Source organism: Xenopus laevis, chromosome 4L (assembly GCF_017654675.1).
Source record: "Xenopus laevis strain J_2021 chromosome 4L, Xenopus_laevis_v10.1, whole genome shotgun sequence".
In the NCBI taxonomy this organism is placed as follows: domain Eukaryota; kingdom Metazoa; phylum Chordata; class Amphibia; order Anura; family Pipidae; genus Xenopus; species Xenopus laevis.
The window spans coordinates 121,066,395-121,076,256 of record NC_054377.1 but is presented as its reverse complement, the minus strand read 5'-3'; positions in this window follow the sequence as shown (position 1 = coordinate 121,076,256).

The window sequence follows — 9,862 nt, the reverse complement described above, 5'->3', positions numbered from 1 at the left end:
TGGATCAGCAACACTTTTTGATGAGCCCATGTTTACCTGAATAGGCATTTTTAATGTCATTTCACTGTGTATACATCCCTTTATGCCCCATTAGGATTTTAAAGCTGTGCTAAAAGCTTGAGCAAAGGAGCTGCTTCCCCTCCAGCCCAGACTTCTAGACAGATCATATACTCACTGCAAATTCAATTTAGGGCCCAAAAATATTGGTAAGTTGATCTATTCTACCAAAATATATTGAAATGGCTCATTATAATTAGGGGCCTCTACCCTCCTGGGCCCACCTGCAGCTGCAGGGTATGCTTCCAATGTATTTATGCCACTAACTTCGAAGAGCACCTGGGTCCCTGTTCAAAAGTATAAAAAAATGCTTGCAAATAACTTGTAAAAAAAAAAAAAGCTCAAAATAGAAAATAAAATTAAACATAAAAGTGCTCAGAAGTGAAATGACTTTATTACTTTGGCATTTGGTGGAAAAATGCCATGGCTCATGTGCTGATTTTTCATTTCTATGAAGCTGAGAAAAGACCATATTTTCCTGACATTTTATGGTGTATGATACATAGCACATCTGTCCTTTTTATATTCGCCTAAAAATATTCTGGAGGACTCCTCACCGGAACAGTCTGCTGGTCTGATTCCACTGTGCCAAGTTGGTCATGCCAAGCCCCTGTCTTGTATGGGAACAGCACTTAAAGTCTGCTGCTGATTAAAAGAAGTAATCTACTAACTGATGCAAAGTTACCTCCAGCTCCATTAATCCATAGCAACCACCAGATGTTTGTTTTGAAACAGCTGCCCAGTGAAGGTTACCTGCTCATTGCTATGGGTTACTGGAACTGGAGCACCCCCCCCCCCCAGCTTTCGAGCAGCACTTTCCGGATTCCAATAAACAAAATACTTGAGAAGCAAACTGTATAGAAATGATTATGTCTTGGTCTTAGCAGTCCTGACTGTGCCAGTGGTAGGGAGGTAGCGAACTGTTCGCCCGCGAACTAGTTTGCGCGAACTTCGACCGTTCGCGTCCGCCGAATGTTCGCGAACGTTTGGGAACGTTCGCATTTTGAGTTCGCGTTCGATCTTTCGACCATTCGACCATTCGAATTCCTTCGACCGCTAAAAATCGAACGATTTCCATTCGTTCGAACGATTGTAAGCATTCGATTCAATGAAAAGCATTCGATCGAATGGCTTCGATCGTTCGATTCGAATGAAAATCCTTCGATCGAACGATTAAAATCCTTCGATCGTTCGAATCGATTTTAGCGGTGTTCGAAGTTCGCGAACTGTTCGCGAACGTTCGCATTTTTTGCCGGTGTTCGCGAACGGCGTTCGCGAACACCAAATCGGCAGTTCGCTACATCCCTAGCCAGTGGTAAAAACTTAAAGCCCAATAGATTCAGTAGGTAATTGTTAGCCTATACTAGTATTGTTACCTTTTCTGGGGCCAGAAAATCGTCAGGGGGCGGGGCAGATGATGTCGGAGGTGGGGAGGGGGCAGGGTCGGTGATGTCGGGGTGGTGACATCAGGGGCATGACTGATGACACTGGGGGCGGGACTGATGATGTGGCGATTGGCTGATCGGCATGTCATTATTTTTCTAATTTCGAAATCCAGACAAGAAGGTTTCACCCAGACAGGCCTTCCAAATACCAGGTTGTTTGGGTAAAATTCTCAGGTGGCTCCCCTAGTCTATACTGAATTTACTAATTCAATGGGGTGAAGTAAAGCAACAGTAAAAATTTGCTACTTAGTAAATGTACTCATCATCTACACCCATTCGATTAGAAGCCTACTGTAGAGTCCTGCATCGGGTCGTATACCCGCTGGTGCATATGGAATAACCAAAAAGTGGTAGATTTTGGGCAGATAGACCCCAATTCCCTGAATATGCAGGTAGTCCACAGATAGCCTGTCTGTGTACCTCGCCTGATTGCATCTTTGCATTCCCCCCACCTTCCAAAGTTAAAAGTAATTTTCCTCCCTGATATGGTTCATCCCCCTCCAGAGTGAAGTCACTTCTGCCCACCAGTGATGTCACTTCAAGTTTGTATGGGTCCCAGAGTCAGGTTAAAGGTTCAGGAAGTGGGGACAGATGCTTGATAGCAGGTAGGGTTTCCAACTGGCCAGTATTTTACTGGCCTGGCCGGTAAAAATTATGGTTGATCCCAATGTTATTAATAGAGAAAAATTATAAATATATAGGAAGGCCTGTATTTTTTTCCGGAAAAGTTGGCAACCCTAATAGCAGATTGGGTTGTGAGTTAGTGAGTCTGGGTTGGGCATGGATCTGCCCAATTGGACCCGCAAAGGCTCTAGTTTACTGTACTGTTGAACCTCACTTTGCCATGAATGACTCTGTGTACCACTGTACATACACATCTCAGCATTTGTTATTGTAGAGCAGCTAGAGAGACACTGGTTGGCTATTCCGAGTTTAAAGCACATGACAATATGGTTCTTAATTTGTCCTGCATGCAACAGCTGTAAAGCCAGAACCTGAATGGTTAGTCATTGCTCTTATAAACACCTTTCAATGCTGTCGTTTTCTTGGTTTCAGTCTGTGGACAGGCTGCCCTTCCACTGCCCAGCTAGAACCTTTGACTCCAATGTTCTTTCACCCACACTGTCTGCCCTGCAACATCCAGACTGTATCAGCTGTAGGGAGGAATTTCTGCTGAGGGAATTGTGTTACCCTCCTGAACCTCATTCTGACTTGCTTTGCAAACATTTTAGCTTCAGCTAACCAGTTCTGAACCACAGGGGAACAGAACACATTGGAATGAAGAACGCTATTTGTTTCTACTTTGAACTCTCAGTGGATGAGAATAAGCAGCAGCATGTTGGACAGACAAATGCATGGTATATTTGAATAATATATGTCTAGGTATAGCCATTCTTGCTATTTCTACACTACTGGATGTTCATAGATCATGATGAAGCATCTGTCTGATGCAGTTAAATCTGTTGCTGCTTTCTGATCCCAAATATAAGGAAACCCCACCATTCACTGGCTGCTGTGAATGCCACTGGAATGCACTACAGTTGTATATTTCCTGGCCACTCCATATCAGCATTACATACGGGGGGCTCCGCCCATCCCCGCCCATTGACCAGATAGTCCCTCCCTCCCAAGCTTTAAAGCCACCCCCAGGGGCCCACATACCTCGTCTTTTTTCTTTCTGTCCTTTGCTCTGACTGACCAGAGGGTCCTTCCTAGTTTGTTACTATCCCCTAGGTAGTTGTAAGCTTCCTCAGGTGGATCAGGGCAGAGTGCTTACCCCTCCTCCCTCTCTTGTAAGGACAGGGACAGGCAGGTTACTCACGGTTTTAGCACTTGGCTTGCAGCAGTGCGATCCCAGAGAGTTTTTCCCATGAGGCCGTGCCATGGAGGTGATCATTTAAGGTTGCCTGTGGCACTAGGAATCCGTCCATACTTTTTCCTTTGTGGGTCTCCCTGACCCGCTTCAGCCAAAACCTCTGCTGCCTTCAGTGGAAGCGCTCCTTCCTCCAGACACGCGGCGGCCATCTTTGTTGTGGGCTAAGCGTGTTTGGAGCCGTCCACATGGTTCCGCGTCCTTGGCGGCGGCCATTTTGGATGTGGGCAAAGTCTGCGGCTGTGACGCACTTCCGGTTCCGGTCCCGGGTGTTTTAATTCTGGCGCATCTTGTTTTCGCTTGCTGCTGGTTTTTGCTCCTTAGGTGTCTGAAGGTTCGAGCTTCCCTGCTGCTGACTCAGCTCTGGTAGGTGTAAGGGGGGGTTCTGGATTAGGCCACTCTATGCTGCTCCATATTACAATCATCCTGTTAAGGGATTTTTCAGCTCACCCCCACTGCATGTGTATTGCATTACAGGTATCCTTGCCTGGTTTCCTATGGATTCCTCAGCCTCTACAGCCTCTGCCCTCCAAGCTAGGTAGGTCCCTCCTGTACTATTCCTTTCTTTTTCTTTTTCTTATTTTCCATTTCTTATTTTCTCTCTCTCTCCCCATTCTCTCTTTTCAGCTTGCCTGAAGATGTTGCTAAAAAACGTAGGATTATAAGTCCCCAGTCGGCTCCTCCAGAATGCATGGGTTGTTTTAGCCCTCCCCTAGTGGGCAAAAAATTTTGCAAGTCTTGCTGGAAAGATTTCTGCAGCTCAGCCTCGGGGTTTCCTGTCCTAACCACAGGGAATGTGGAAGAAGGTCAGGATCTTGTCTCCCAGCATAGGGATGCCTGGGGGAGCGGCAGAGGATTCCTCTGAAGACGAGTGTCTTTCCCCTGAGTTACAGTCGGAAGCCTTGTTAGACTCAGATGAGGAAATAGATAGCCCCCAGGATACCTTTGATCTCTCCCTGGTTACTCCACTAATTAGGGCAGTAAAGCAGACCCTGGGGTAGAAGAGGGAAGCACAGGAATCTCAACTCTTAAGGTCCTGCCATCTCCTGCAAAGAACCGTCATACATTTCCTCTCTTCCAAGAGGTCTCTGACCTTATCAAGATAGAGTGGCAAAAAGCTGCAAAGAAGGTCTCCTTTGTGTCACAAGGCACTAGGTTCTCCAAGCTCTATCCATTCAGAGATTCAGAGGTTAAGGAATGGGTCACTGCCCCTTCAGTGGACCCCGCAGTCATACATTTGGCAAAGAAAACTACTCTGCCAATTGACGACAGCTCTGCCCTTAGGGACCCCATGGACAGACGAGTAGACGCAGACCTCAGAAAGGGGTTTCTGGTAGCTGGGGCAGCATGTAAACCAGCAGTGGCACTGGTCTCGGTGGCTAAGGCCATGTCCCTCTGGATAGATGGCATCGACAAGGCTCTTGCCGAAGGAGTGGATAGGAAGGAAATTTCTTCTAGCCTAGCAGAACTAAAACTTGCCACAGCGTTCATGTCGGAAGGCACAGTAGATCTCACCAGATTAGCAGCTCGTTCTATGGCCCTATCGGTGGCGGCTCGTCGAGCTCTCTGGCTCAGATCATGGACGGCGGACGTCTCCTCCAAGACAAGCTTGTGCACCTTGCCTTTTGAGGGCCTACGCCTCTTCGGGTCCAAATTGGATGACGTAATATCTAAGGCTTCTGGGGGGAAAAGCTTATTTTTACCCCAAGAAAAGAAGAGACCATCATCTTTCCATTTTAAATCCTCTATTTTTCGCGGCTCAGGAAGACCGGTTGCGGGAAGACAAGTCTCCAGACCAGCAGGTGAAAACTACAAGCCTTTTTCATGGAAGAAAGGCCAAGCGACCTTTATCAGAGGAGACAAGTCCAGGTCATCCCAGTCTAATAAGAAGCCTTCCTGACTATCCGTCCACGATAGAGAAGGTAGGAGCCAGGCTGGCAGATTTTCTCCCAAATATGGATTTCTACCATCTCAGATCAGTGGGTTCTAGATATCCTATCAAAGGGTTATCGGCTGGAATTCAACTCCATCCCAACAGAGAACCATTTTGTCACCTCTTCTTACCCCAAAAAAGGGGAAAAAAGAGAAGCCCTGGATCACTACCTACAATGGCTGCAGGAAGAGAAAGTTCTGTCTCCTGTCCCGGTAGGGGAACAAAACAGGGGGTATTATTCAGTACTATTCCTGGTAAGGAAAAACTCAGGAGGATGGAGACCTATTCTGGACTTGAAATTAATCAACAGGCATCTGAGGGTACAGAAGTTCAAGATGGAATCAATCTATTCGATCATTGCTGCAATTCTCCCAGGAGACTGGCTCCTCTCCATCGATCTGAGGGACGCTTACTTACATATCCCTGTGACAGCCTCACATCAGCGTTTTCTTCGATTTGCCATCGGAGGGAAACATTTCCAGTTTCGTTGTCTCCCTTTCGGTCTGTCCACAGCCCCGAGAGTTTTTTCAAAGATTCTGGTCACCTTGGTGGCGGCACTCAGGCTGGAGGGGATCTCAATCTGGCATTATTTGGACGACATCCTTCTGTCAGCAAGAAACAAGGAGACTCTACTGAAACATCGAAAGAGAGTCCTAGACTTCCTACTTTCCCATGGTTGGTTGATAAATGGAGAGAAGAGCCAACTATCCCCATCCCAATCCTTGGTCTATCTAGGGGCCTGGTTCAATACCCAAGAAAACTTAGTATCTCTTCCTCCTCTGAAGATTGCGGCTATCATCAACCTAGCTTCTCATTTCTTAACTCAGTCCCAAGTCTCAGCCAGAGAAATGATGTCCTTATTGGGGTCCATGGCATCGACAATACCTGTCACAAAGTGGGCACGATGGCATATGAGGCCAGCCCAGTTTTTATTCCTGGATCAATGGAACAGGGAAAAGAAAGACTGGGAGCAGCAGATTCTTCTCTCTCACCCTTTCAAGGAGTCGCTCGGCTGGTGGACCAAGGAGAAGAACCTGGAGAAGGGTTTTCCCTTATCACAACCTCAATGGAAGACACTGATCACCGATGCCTCAACCTGGGGTTGGGGGGCACACCTGGACTCGGAATGGGTACAAGGGACATGGTCCTCACGACAGACCAATGTGCCTTCCAATATCCTGGAGATAAGGGCTGCGAAGTTAGCTCTCTTTTCGTTCAAAAAGAATCTGCACAATTCCTCAGTCAGGCTCCTTATAGACAATACCACGGCAGTGGCTTACATCAAGAGACAAGGGGGTACCAGGAGTACTTCTCTTCTCCAGGAGGTTCAACCTATCATCAGTTGGGCAGAGAGAAATCTGGTCTCACTGACAGCGGAGTATCTCCCAGGGAAAGACAATCAGGAGGCGGATTTTCTGAGCCGCAATTCGGTGTCAAGTCACGAATGGTCCTTAAGCCAGGAGGTCTTTCAGAAGCTGGTGGAAAGATGGGGTCTTCCGGAAATCTATCTCATGGCATCACATCTCAATGCAAAGCTTCCAATTTTCTTCTCAAGAAAACCTTGCCCGACAGCTCAAGCAGCAGACGCCATGCTTCAGAACTGGTTCTTCAGCCTGGCCTATGTCTTTCCCCCGTTCCCGCTTATCATGAAGATTCTCCAAAAAGTAATCCAAGACAGGAGCGATTTGATCTTAATTGCACCAAATTGGCCGCGCAGGCCTTGGTACCCATTACTTCTCAAACTTTTGGTGGATCCCCCATGGCCTCTTCCCAGGAGGAGGGACTTGCTGTGTCAGGGACCTCTCCTTCACCCAAACCCAGCGGCTCTGTCTCTTCAGGCGTGGAGGTTGAGCGCAAAAGACTGGAAAAGTTGAGCTTACCTGAAAGTGTTATAGACACCCTGCTCAAGTCTAGGAAGTCTTCCACATCATCCGCTTACTGCAGAGTTTGGAAAAGGTTTCAGCTTTGGTGCAATCAGTTTGGTTTCTCGTTGGAAGAGATCTCTCTCCCTCAGGTTCTAGGCTTCCTCCAATCTGGTTTAGAGAAAGGTCTACAGTATAGAACCCTAAAAGCTCATGCTTCCGCCATATCAGCCATTTCTGGAAAATCCTGGTCTTCGGATCCTACAGTCCAAAGATTTTTTAAAGCAACATTGAAGGTACGTCCTCCAGGGGTTAAAACCTCACCTGCCTGGAGTCTACCATTGGTCCTAGGATCCCTATCCTTGCCACCGTTTGAGCCTCTTGAGTCAATTTCATTCTGGAATCTGACTTTAAAGACCTTATTCCTATTGGCCATTGCCTCAGCTTGCAGAGTGGGGGAACTGCAAGCCCTATCCTGCAGTCAAGAACACATAACCTTTCTGCATGACAAAGTGATTATTAAACCAGTTCAGTCTTTTCTCCCAAAGGTTGTCTCGACTTTTCACTTGAGGAAAGAAGTCACTCTTCCTATTTTCTCGGAGGACATTCAAGAAGCAGAGGATTTAAAAAAGATTGATCCAGTAAGAAGTCTGAAGCGTTATATGGAAATGTCAGCTTCCTTTAGAAAGTCAGACAGACTATTTGTTGTCCCAGCGGGAAACAGAAAAGGGCAGGCTGCTGCCACCTCTACCATCAGCAGATGGATGACCTTGTGTATCTCAAAAGCCTATCAAGCTCAGGGCAAGCTAGCTCCGGAGGGTTTAACGGCTCACTCCACCAGGGCGGTCGCTTCTTCTTGGGCAGCATTGGCAGATGTTCCTCCTTCTCAGATCTGTGAAGTCGCTTCATGGTCTTCGGCTCGGACCTTCATTAAGCACTATCGTTTGGACCTACCCTCTTTGAGTAACCATGCTTTTGCGGCAGGGGCCCACCTTGCCTTTTCTTGTCAGTAAAAAATTTTGTATCAGCACCTCTGGTGTTTGTGGTTTTTCTTCCCACCCCGGAAGCACTATGGCTTGGTATATCCGTATGTAATGCTGATATGGAGTGGCCAGGAAAATTAGAGAATTCCTATCATACTTACCGTAATTCTTTTTTCCTGGCCACTCTCCATATCAGCATTTCCCACCCCTCTTCGGCCAGAAGCTTTGTATTAGACGAGGTATGTGGGCCCCTGGGGGTGGCTTTAAAGCTTGGGAGGGAGGGACTATCTGGTCAATGGGCGGGGATGGGCGGAGCCCCCCGTATGTAATGCTGATATGGAGAGTGGCCAGGAAAAGAGAATTACGGTAAGTATGATAGGAATTCTCTAATTATTGTCAATAATGAGTTTGCCGTCCATTACCAGGAAATCAGTTATCCAGAAAGCTCCGAGAAGGCTGTCTCCTATAGACTCCATTTTATTAAAATAACCCAAATTTTTTTACTTTTTTAAATGAACTTTTTCTCTGGAATAATAAAACAGTACCTTGTACTGCTAAGATCGTATTAATTCTTAAAGGAGGCAAACAATCCTATTGGGGTTATTTAACGATTTAAGGCCTTTCTAGTAAATTTAATGTATGACAATCCAAACTACGGAACGATCTGGAAAACCCCAGGTTCTGAATAACAGGTCCTATACCTGTACATCTAAAAACGAAACCATATCAAATAAAGGGACTTCAACCCGGCTACCCTCCAGATATTGGTCAACTAAAATATCAGGGTGCAGTTTAGACATCCATCATATAAATGCAAGATGCAAGCATATATACAGACAGAGTCTGTGGCAGAAACATTAATAAAGTCTAATACATTGATATCCCCAACATAAATCAGCTATATACAGTATGAAGGAAGCAGGTACAAACAGTTAAAGAAAGTTTGAGAGAGACAGAAATGGGATTTGTAGTTGGCTAAAGGTTTTCAGACTTAACACAAAAGTATTAGAACACCAATAGTATTAATTTGAATCAATATGAAATGACTTCCATAGGATGGTTGCATTGGATCATGTTCCAGACTTTACTTACACCCAGGGTTTGCAAAAAGCCAAAATGAGCGTTCCAGCCAAGACAGTCTTGTCTACAATACAGATTTCGGAGAGGAGGCCAAAGCCCTCCATTCCCCACCCCTTTGTCTCATGGGAGAGAGAGAAAATATTCATCTGGGAAAAGAAGGAGCGTGGAGTTTATGTGACATTGGAAAGAAAGAAAGAACATACATATTTGGAAAAGATGCCAAGTATTTAGTTAACCCCGTCACTGTTGTTGTGCAAAAGAACTGAGAACAAGAGGGAAATGCAATACACAAAAGAAATTAGGAGAACAAATGAGTAATAAAAGTTAAAAAATAGAATTGTCATTATATAAGCTGTGGGTTAGCAGATGCCACAGGCTGCAGATTCCTGGAAAAGAAGAATAGGTGAAGCCAAGGGTTAATAAAATGACAAATTAGAAGATTCATTATGTGTTCTATTCTTTTTGTTACAAACCCAGAGCAAAGTAAGTCAATTGTGATTCATGAAGAGCTTTAATGCACATTGTTGTATAGGGCCTAAAGCAATCAGAGGTTAATCTAAAGGTCTCTTATATGTTGTCTTGGACATTCCTGAATATTGGGAATTTGTGGAATGTCTTAGTACAGTTGT